This window comes from Sus scrofa, chromosome 7 (genome assembly GCF_054392235.1).
Source record: "Sus scrofa isolate SSC_HxYL_T2T_F1_AM1 chromosome 7, Sscrofa_HxYL_maternal_Yorkshire_Landrace_v2.0, whole genome shotgun sequence".
NCBI classification, from domain to species: Eukaryota; Metazoa; Chordata; class Mammalia; order Artiodactyla; family Suidae; genus Sus; species Sus scrofa.
In genome coordinates, this window is record NC_139389.1 from 88,044,059 (window position 1) to 88,055,063 (window position 11,005).

The following is an 11,005-nucleotide window of genomic DNA, read 5'->3' on the forward strand; positions in this document are numbered from 1 at the left end:
CAGTTTTGTTTGTTCATTTCCTTATTGGCCACTCTGTGGCATGTGGAGTTCCTGAGCCAGAGATCAGACCCAAGCCACAGTTGCGACCTATGCTGCAGCTGTGGCAATGCTGGATCCTTTAACCCGCTCTGGCAGGCCGGGGATCGAACCTGTGTCCTTGGGTCATCACAGTTTTAATGTCACTTGAGACAGAGTTAGGATCCATATCTCAGTCAGTTCAGATCAAAATTATAAAGAGGTTTCTAGAGACACAGTGATATGATGTTTATCCACTGGAAAGTCATCAACTATTCATAGGCTGAAACTCCTGAATTGGGGTATTTTAAACTCATTTTATCTACTGGTTATACTTTGAAGTACCTTTTCTCAAATATATTAATTATACCCACATTTGACAAACTAAGTTGACATCCATGATGCACAAGACAAGGCCTTCCTCTTGGCCTTCTGTTGTGATTAGTTCCTTTCTTGGTCTATGGAGAATTGATTAATACTCCATGGAGACATTTAGTCCTTTACAGATGGAGGGAATATTGGTAACTCAAGTTCCAAATAATAGTCATCAAACTGAAAAGGATCTACATACAGCTGTTGTATTTGAACAAGGTGTGTTAACCTAAATCATCATTTATGTACAATTCTTCCTCTATTTAAAAATATTGTGAGTTTAACAACCCCCTCAGCTCAAACTTTCTGCATCTTATCTTCTCAATTGTCACAAAAACTTCTTTCTATCCAAGTAAAACACTTCTTCCTCTGATTAAAGACCACCTCTACTTTAACTTTTTTATATCTATGGAAAATAAAAATAATTCTGTGTCCTTTCGAAATAACCTTTTGTGTGCATAAATGAAACACATGTCATTCCTTTGCTTTCTGTTTGCAAGATTCAGCAAACTCAATACCTTTGCACTTAGGGACTCAGGTTCTCTTTCTTGCTCATTCCATTCTCTCCCCCTTCCCCACCAACTCTCATTTGTCAACTTTCTCTAAATCTTTCTTCATTCTACTTACAGCTTAGAGATAAAATTAAATACATAACAACACTCCATTTCCAACCATGTAAGAGACCAGGAAAACAAATTCAATAGTTTCATGTATTAAAAAAAATTTCCACATCATATTTTAAAGTGACATGATGTTGGAAATTATTCAGCTTTGGATTTTTCGGTCTCTATGTCTCTTACTTCCAGTGAGATGTTTATGAAATCCTTTTCCTTCTTTTAATCTTGAGTTCCTAATAAATTTGCTTCCCTTTCTTAAAGAAGATAATCATTTAATACACATCTCTTTGGCAAAACTAATGGTGAAAAAACATGATTACCTTTTTAAAATATTTTCATATTTCAGTCATTTTTCTTGCCTGTTTATCAAGTGGCAGAGGGTAAGAAACATCCATTTAACCAACATTAGGAACAGAGTGATTAATTGCCACCTATGATGACCCAAAATATTATAATGCCATTTGACTTTTGCCTATATCTTTCCTATTACCCTATGAACAATGCGATGCTAACTAAAAGTCAAAGTCAGTTAACCTTTTGCAATGTGTCTATATACTTTCATACAATTATTCTTCTGTACTATTCAATTCCTTATCCTGGAGTCTGTCTATGTTGTGTTAGGATAACACTCATACACTTGAGGATATTACTCGTATTCACAGCAATTACAACAACAAATATTATGTCTGAAAGTAAAGCCACGCTTGGCGTTGTTAAATTTATTTTGATCCTCCCATCTTATCTGTATAAAGCGAACGTCGTCATCAGGGAGCCTGAGATTTTCCTATGTTCTCCAAAACAAAATGCTGTGCAAAATCCTGCCATAAGAAGAAAGGAAGCTAATTACAGCTCAAGAAAACAGTGATCAAATGATAATGCAAAACATTTTAGTTTAGAGCTCATGGATCAGGGGACTTTGCCCCTAGGGAATTAATTGGTTTGACCAGAGCAACGAAAGGACCTAAAAACTCATAATAAGACACTAGAGAGAAAGAGGGAAACAAAAGTGGAATATTTTAAAAATATCTCTGTGCTAGTTTGTTGGAAATTTTATAAAAATAGATGATTACCATCTTTTATCCAGTAGAGTTTATTTACAATGTTTCTTCAATTTCTGTTGTACAGCAAAGTTACATAATCACACACAGTTCCCTGTGCTGTACAGTAAGGCCCCATTGGAAATTACCATTTAGGAATCTCTGAAAATAGCTAAATAATATCTCAAAAATTAGCTATAATCATCTTAACATCTCCAAAAAAGCCACCTGCTTAATTTTCAGTATACTTCAAATACTAGAATACTGTACCAAAGATCTCACTCATTTTTGTACAATCACATATTAAGCAATGTCAATATGTACAAAGATGTAGCTATATAGATGTTTGCTCCAGTGAATAAATCTTAAAAGTGAGTGAAAGAACTAAAACTTATGCCAATTGATGATAAATTTAAAATATTATGATATGTCCATGCAGTCAAATTTTTGAAGCCATTGTAAACAAATTCAAATTCTATATAGTTAGAGAAAATCATACACATTATTGAATGAAACTGGAGAGCAAAACAGCATGTACATTGTTTTTTTGTGTGTGCAGTATCTATCTCTATCTGTATGTAGGTATCTAAGCAGACAATAAATTTTTTTGAAACGTACTTCAGGATCGTTAATATTTTGTCTTCAATTTTGTATAGTCCTCTCAGTCAGGATCCTGCCAGGACAAGGAAATGGCACAGTCAGGTTAGAACTGACCACAGAAACATAAAGGATGAGAGACTACTATGAGCAAATATATGCTAATAAAATGGACAACCTAGAAGGAATGAACAACTTCTTAGAAAAAAATGTAATCTCCTAAGAGTGAACTAGGAAGAGATAGAAAATATGAACAGACCAATTACTAGTCCTGAAGTACTGAAATTGAGTCAGTAATTTAAGAACTCCCAAGAAACAAAAGTCCAGGGCCAGATGGCTTCACAGGTGAATTCTACCAAACACTTAGAGAAGAGTTAATGCCTATCTTTTTGAAATTATTCCAAAAAAATCTTAGAGGAAAGAATGCTTCTGAATGCATTTCAGGAGCCCAGAGTCACCCCAAAACCAAAACCAGGCAAAAATATCACAAAAAGGAGAATCATAGGCCTATATCACTGATGAACAGAGATGCCAAAATCCTCAACAGAATACTGGCAAACAGAATCCAATAATACTTGAGAAGGATCACACACTATGATCAGGTGGGATTTATCTCAGGGATACAAGGATTTTTCAATATCTGCAAATCAATCAGTGTGATAAATGACATTAACAAATTGAAGAGTAAAAACCACATAATCATCTCAATAGATGCCGAACATGCTTTTGACAATATTCAACACCCATGTATGATAAAAAACTCCAAAAGACGGAAGCTACATCAACATAAAGGCCATATACTACAAACCATATATTACAACTAACATCATCCTCAATGGTGAAAAGGTGAAAGAATTTCCACTAAGATAAGGGACAAGGAGTTCCCGTCATGACGCAGTGGTTAACGAATCCGACTAGGAACCATGACATTGCGGGTTCAGTCCCTGCCCTTGCTCAGTGGGTTAACAATCCGGCGTTGCTGTGAGCTGTGGTGTAGGTTGCAGACGCGGCTCGGACCCCACGTTGCTGTGGCTCTGGTGTAGGCTGGCGGCTACAGCTCCGATTCGACCCCTAGCTGGGAATGTCCATATGCCACAGGAGCGGCCTAATGAATTAGCAAAAAAAAAAAAAAAAAAAAAAAAAGACAAAAATCAGGAAAAAGACAAGGATGTACACTCTTGCCATGGTTATGTGATACTGTTTTGGAAGTCCTATCCTTGGCAATCAGAGAAAAAAGATACAAAAGGAATCCAAATTGGAAAGGAAGAAGTAAAACTATCACATCACTGTTTGCGGATGACATGATACTATGTATAGAAACTCCTGAAGATGCCACCAGAAAACTACTAGAGAGAATCAATGAATTTGGTAAAGTTGGAGGATAGAAAATTAATATAAGCAATTTCTTTCATTTGTTTACACTAACAATGACATAACTGATAGAGATTTTAAAGAACAATTCCACTTACCATTGCGTTAAAAAGATTAAAATATTTTATACCTGAGCAATACCTGCAATTGATGCAGCCACCTGTCAGCATGACTCAAACATTTGTGAACAGAAAAACCCAGCCTGTGAAGGTGGTGGTTTTCATCAAGCCCACCTGCCCCTACTGCAGAAAGACCCAGGAGCTCCTTAGCCAATTGCCCTTCAAAGAAGGGCTCTAGAATTTCTCGATATCACAGCCACCAGTGACACCAACAAGATTCAAAATAATCTTCAACAGCTCACAGGAACCAGAACGGTACCTCAGGTCTCTATTGGTAAAGAGTGTATAGGTGGATTCCCTCATCTAGTAAACATGCATGAGAGAGGGGAGCTCTTGACTCACCTGGAGCAAACTGGAACTCTGAAATAATTACAGCGGACCCAAGCTGATAGCCCCCTTGAGAGCTGGATGGCACTGCAGATAATGACAGTGCTTCCTGGTGGATGGACCCAGGGCTACCTTCACCCAGATGCAGCAACTGTTTATTTGAAGTTCTGAAAGGTGTTAACCCAAATAATTGGGGCATGTGGGTTTGTGGGGTCAAAAACCTAATTTTTCTTCTGACTCCTTATTAAAAGTGGATCAACCTGCCCCCCCCAAATAAAATAAAATATCTAGGAATAAACCTACCTAAGCATGCAAAAGGACCTGTACTATGAAAACTATGACACTGATGAAAGAAATCAAAGATGGCACAAACTAATCAAAAGATACAGCATGTTCTTGGATTAGAAGAATCACTATTTTCAAAAATGCTATATTCCCAAGGCAATCTACAGATTTAATGCAATCACTATCAAATCACTGTTGGCATTTTTCACAGAACTAGAACTAAAAAATTTAAATTTGCATGGAAACATAAAGGCCCCAAATAGCCAAAGCAGTCCTGAGAAAGAAACATGGAGCTAGAGGAATCAGGCTCCCTGACTTCAGATTATAGTACAAACCTACAATTATCAAAACAGTATGGGGCTGGCATAAAAACAGAAATTCAGATCAGTGGAACAGGTTAGAAATCCCTGACATAAACTCATCCATCTATGGTCAATTAATCTACCACACAGGAGGCAAGAATATTCAATGGAGAAAAGACAGTATCTTCAATAAGAGGGTTGGGAAAACTGTTTAGCTACATGTAAAAGAATCAAATTAGAACACACCCTAACACCACACACAAAAATAAACTCAAAATTAATTAAATACCTAAATGTGAGACTAGAAACAATAAAACTCTTATAGGAAAACATAGGCAAAACACTCTGACATAAAAACTAAGTGAAGTGGAGTTAAGAAATTTACCCAATAAACAGTTAAAGGTTATGATTGTCAAGATGTGTTAAGGGGAGGAGGCAAGATGGCGGAAGAGTAGGGGGATGTGCTCACCCTCTCCCACAAACACAACAAAAAAACACATCTACACATAAAACGACTTGCACAGAACATCAACTGAATGCTGGCAGAAGAACTTAAACCTCCAAAAAGGGCAAGAATCTCTTGACATAACTGGGTGAAACAACAGAAAAAAGGAGAGAGAGAAGGGGAATCAGGACCAAACTGGCACTCCCGAGAGGGAACTGTGAAGGAGAAAAAGAATCTACACACCAGGCAGCCATCTAACTGACAGAAAGATCAGCCGAGTCAGAGGGATCTCCAAGATGCTGAGAAAAGCACAGCAGCAGGTCTGAGAACTGAAACGCAGAGTGAGAACTGCACAGATAGTCTGAACCACTGGCACAGACATCAAAGACAGAGACACTTGGGTGGGGGCGGGGCACTGAGACACAGGCTCCAGAGGTCAGTCCCTGGGAGTGGGCTGGGGTTAGTGGTGCAGAGACAGCCTAAGGGACTAGGAAGCAGTGCACCATGAGTGGAGGGAGCAATAATACACTGAGGGCTGGGGAGTAGAAAGCCATAACAGAGGGAACCCTGGAGAACATCTGGACTGGCAGAAGAGACAAGGCACCATTGTTGGGGAGGGGAGAGTAGTAGGGATGGGCTGCCATAGAAAATTCCTTGCACCCCAGTGTGCACACTTGTCTGCCAGCTGGCAGAGAGCAGAGCTTCCCAGAGTATCCCCCCCACCAATGGACCCCGCGTGCGCCTGACCAGAAGCCGCCTGCCATCTGTGGAGGACTGGCCCCACTACCCGCGGAAAGCCAACCACCACTGCAGCATTCCCCAGCCAGGCCTGTCTGCCCATGGGAAGTGCCCCACTTCCCTGGCGTGCCCCAGCAAGCCCTTGCAGGCATCAGGAAGTGAACCACCACCAAGGTGCGCATCAGCCAGTCCCACCCACTCTAGGGAAATGCCCTGCTGCCATGGTGCAGCCAGGCCAGCCCTGCCCACCCTTGGGAAGGGCCCTGCTGCCACAGCATGCCCAGGTGCACCCGCCAGGCCCCAGGAAGTGCACCTCCAATGCGGTGTGCACCTGCCAGCCCTGCCTGTCTTCGGGAAATGCCCCGATGCTGCAGAGGGATCCAGCCAGTCCTGCTTGCCCTCAGGAGGCCCCCCAGCTGCTGAAGGGTGCCTTGGCAAACACTGACTGCCCGTGGGAAGTGCCTCACTGCAGCAGCAGTGTTACCTGGCCAGCCCTGCATGCCCTTGGGAAGCACCCCACTGCCACAGAGCACTCTGGACTGTGCCAGACTACAATTTGGCTTCGCCAAATTCACAGAAAAAGAAAAACACAAGCAAGATGAAGAAGTTCAGAAACAATCCCCAGTTAAAGCAACAGGTGAACTCACCTAAAGCAGTCAACAATGAAACATACCTTTGCAGTCTGACAGACTTTGAGTTCAAAAGCAAGACAGTGAAAATACTGAAGGAATTAAGAGAGGATATGAACAGTAACAGAATCCCTCAGAAAGGAACTAGAAAATATAGGGAGGAGCTGAGAAAAACTAGAAAATCAATTTTCAGGAATACAAACTGAACTAAAGGCAGTAAAGACCGAATGAATAATGCAGAGGAATGAATTAGTGATGTTGAAGACAGAATAATGGAAGTCACCCAAACAGGACAGCAGACAGAAAACCAAATGAAAAAACATGAAAGCAATGTAAGATACCTATGGGATAATATATAGCAGGCCAATCTACACATAATAGAAATTCCAGATGGATAAGAAAAATTAAAGTGGATTGAAAGTATATTCAAAGAAATTATGGCTAAAAACTTCCCAAATCTAAAGGATACTGATATCAAGATACAGGAAGCACAGAGGGCCCCAAACAAGTTGAGCCCAAACAGGCCCACACCAAGACATATTACAATAAAAATGGAAAAAGTTATAAGATAAAAACAGGATTCTAAAAGCAATAAGAGAAAGTGTCAATTATAAGGGAACCCCCATAAGGCTATCAGCTGATTTCTCTACAGAAACACTATAGGCCAGAAGGAAGTGGCAAGATGTATTTAAAGTGCTGAAAGGAAAAAATCTGCAACCTAGAATACTCTATCCATCAAGAATATCATTTAAATTACAAGGGGAAATAAAGAATTTCTCTAACAAACAAAAGCTAAAAGAGTACAGCAATACAAAACCCATTCTAAAAGAAATACTGAAAGGGCTTCTCTAAATTAAAAAAAAAAAAAGGAAAATCTAGGATGGAGGAAAACACAATTGGAAAGCAATCACTTTAATAAGCCAGCATACAGATCTAAACATGAAGATGTTAAAAAAAAAGAAAAAAAATCATACAATGTAGGGAAGGAAAGTAAGAAAATATAGATTCTTTTTTTATTTTAATGATGTCTCTGAGCCTATATGACTATCAGGCTAAAGCAAGCAGGTTTAGAAAGGGGTTAACATACTTAACAAATAGGGCAACCACAATAAAAACCAAACATTACATTCACAAAAACTGAAAAATACTCAAGCATAAAATAATTGGAAACCATCCAACCAAAAAAAGAAAGAAGAAAAGAGAAACATAGAATCAACTGGAAAATAAGGTTTCAAATGGCAATAAATACATATCTATCAATAATCACCTTAAATGTCAATGGAGTGTAAGCTCCCATCAAAAGACACAGAGTCGCATATTGGATAAAAAAGCAAAAACCGGAATTCCCGTCGTGGCGCAGTGGTTAACGAATCCGACTAGGAACCATGAGGTTGCGGGTTCGGTCCCTGCCCTTGCTCAGTGGGTTAACGATCCGGCGTTGCCGTGAGCTGTGGTGTAGGTTGCAGACACGGCTCGGATCCCGCGTTGCTGTGGCTCTGGCGTAGGCCGGTGGCTACAGCTCCGATTAGACCCCTAGCCTGGGAATCTCCATATGCCGCGGAAGAGGCCCAAGAAATAGCAAAAAGACAAAAAAAAAAAAAGCAAAAACCTTCAATCTGCTGCCTACAAGAAACTCAGCTTAGGGCAAAAGACACATATAGATTGAAAGTGAGGGGATGGGAAAAGACATTTCATGCCAGCGGACAAGACAGGAAAGCAAGAGTTGCAATACTCATATCAGACAAAACAGACTTTAAAATGAAGGCCATAAAGAAAGACAAAGAAGGACACTACTTAATTATGAAAGGATCCATTCAAGAAGAGGATATTACAATCATCAACACATATGCCCCAAATAGAGATGCACCCAGATACCTTCAACAAATACTAACAGACATAAAAGGAGAAATTGATGGGAACACAGTTATAGTAGGAGACTTTAACACTCCACTCACATCAATGGACAGATCTTCTAGACAGAAATCAGTAAGGCAACAGAGATCGTAAAGGAAATGATAGAAAAGTTAGACTTAATTGACATTTTCAGGACATTACATCCAAAAAAATCAGAATATACCTTCTTCTCAAGTGCACATGGAACATTCTCAAGAATTGATCACATACTTGGGCGCAAAGCTAACATCAACAAATTTAAGAGTTATAGAAATTATTTCCAGTATCTTCTCTGAGCCCCATGGCATGAAACTAGAAATCAACCACAGGAAAAGAAATGAGAAAAAACCTACCACATGAAGACTAAACAACATGCTACTAAAAAACCCATGGGTCAGTGAGGAAATCAGGAAGGAAATTAAAAAATACCTCGAGACAAATGATAATGAAGATACAACCACTCAAACTCTATAGGATGCTGCACAAGCAATGCTTAGAGGGAAGTTCATAGCAATACAGGCCTTCCTCACAAAAGAAGAAAGACCTCATTTGACAAATTAACCCACCACCTAAATGAATTAGAAAAAGAAGAACAAACAAAACCTAAAGTCAACAGAAGAGAGGAAATCATAAAGATCAAAGAGGAACTCAATGAAATAGAGATTCAAAAAACAATAGAAAAAATCAATATAACCAAGAGATGGTTCTTTGTAAAGGTAAACAAAATTGACAAATCTCTGGCTGGACTCACTAGCAAGAGGAAAGAAATAACCCAAATAAACAAAATAAGAAACGAAAAAGGAGAAATCACAACGGATACTTAAATACAAAAAAAAAAAAAACCCATGCGAAAATACAATTATATGCCAACAAATTTGCAATCTCGAAGAAATGGACAAATTATTAGTCTTACAGCCTGCCAAAACCGAATCAAGAAGAAATAGATCAACTAAACAGACCAATCACTAGAAATGAAATTGAATATGTCATAAAAACACTCCCTACAAATAAAAGTCCAGGACCAGATGGCTCCACAGGTGAATTCTACCAAACAGACAAAGAAGAACTGATGCCCATCCTCCTCAAACTTTTTCAAAATTTTGGAGAAGAAGGAACAAACCCAAAGACATTCTATGAAGCTGCCAATACCCTAATTCCAAAACCAGACAAAGATACCACCAAAAAAGAAAACTATCAGCCAATATCTTTGATGAATATAGATGCAAAAATTCTCAACAAAATTTTAGCCATCTGAATCCAACAACATATTAAAAAGATCGTACACCATGACCAGGTAGGATATATCCCAGGTTCACAAGGTTGGTTCAACATACACAAATCAATCAGTCATACACCACATTAACAAAAGTAAAAAACCACATGATAATCTCAATAGATACAGAAAAAGCATATGACAAAGTACAACATCCATTTATGATAAAAACTCTTACCAAAGTGGGTATGGAGGGAACATTCCTGAACATAATCAAAGCCATTTATGACAAACCCCCCAGCAAATATAATACTCAATGGAGACAAGCTGAAAGTCTTCCCACTAAACTCTGGAACAAGACAGGGATGCCCACTCTCACTACTGCTATTCAACATAGTGTTGAAAGTTCTAGCCATAGCAAACAGACAAACAAAAGAAATAAAAGGCATCCAAATAGGAAGAGAAGAGGTAAAACTGACACTCTTGTATGCAGATGACATGGTACTATACATAGAAAGCCCTAAGGACTCAACCCCAAAACTGCTTGAACTGATCAACAAATTTAGCAAAGTAGCAGGATATAAGATTAGCATTCAGAAATCAGTATTTCTGTATACTAGCATCTATATACTAACAATGAAATATTAGAAAAGGAATACAAAAATACAATACCTTCTAAAATTGCACCCCAAAAAATCAAATACCTGGGAATGCACCTAACCCAAGAGGCAAAAGACTTATATGCCGAGAACTATACAACATTAATCAAGGAAATTAAAAAAGATGGGAAGACATGGAAAGATATTCCATGCTCCTGGGGTATAAAAATTAACATTGTAAAAATGGCCATACTACCCAAAGCTATCTACAGATTCAATGCAATCCCTATCAAATTACCCAGGACATTTTTCACAGAACTAAAACAAACAATCCAAAAATTTATATGGAACCACAAAAGACCCAGAATTGCCAAAGCAATTCTGAAGAACAAAAACCAAGCAGGGGGTAACTCTTCCAGACTTCAGGCAATATTACAAAGCCACAG

The 11,005-nt window shown here is 38.8% G+C and overlaps 1 pseudogene; it reads left to right on the plus strand.

The window, feature by feature from the left end:
- The first annotated feature begins 4,177 nt into the window (after window positions 1-4,177).
- On the plus strand, window positions 4,178-4,497 carry LOC146401728 (glutaredoxin-1 pseudogene; annotated as a pseudogene).
- The last annotated feature ends 6,508 nt before the right edge of the window (window positions 4,498-11,005 follow it).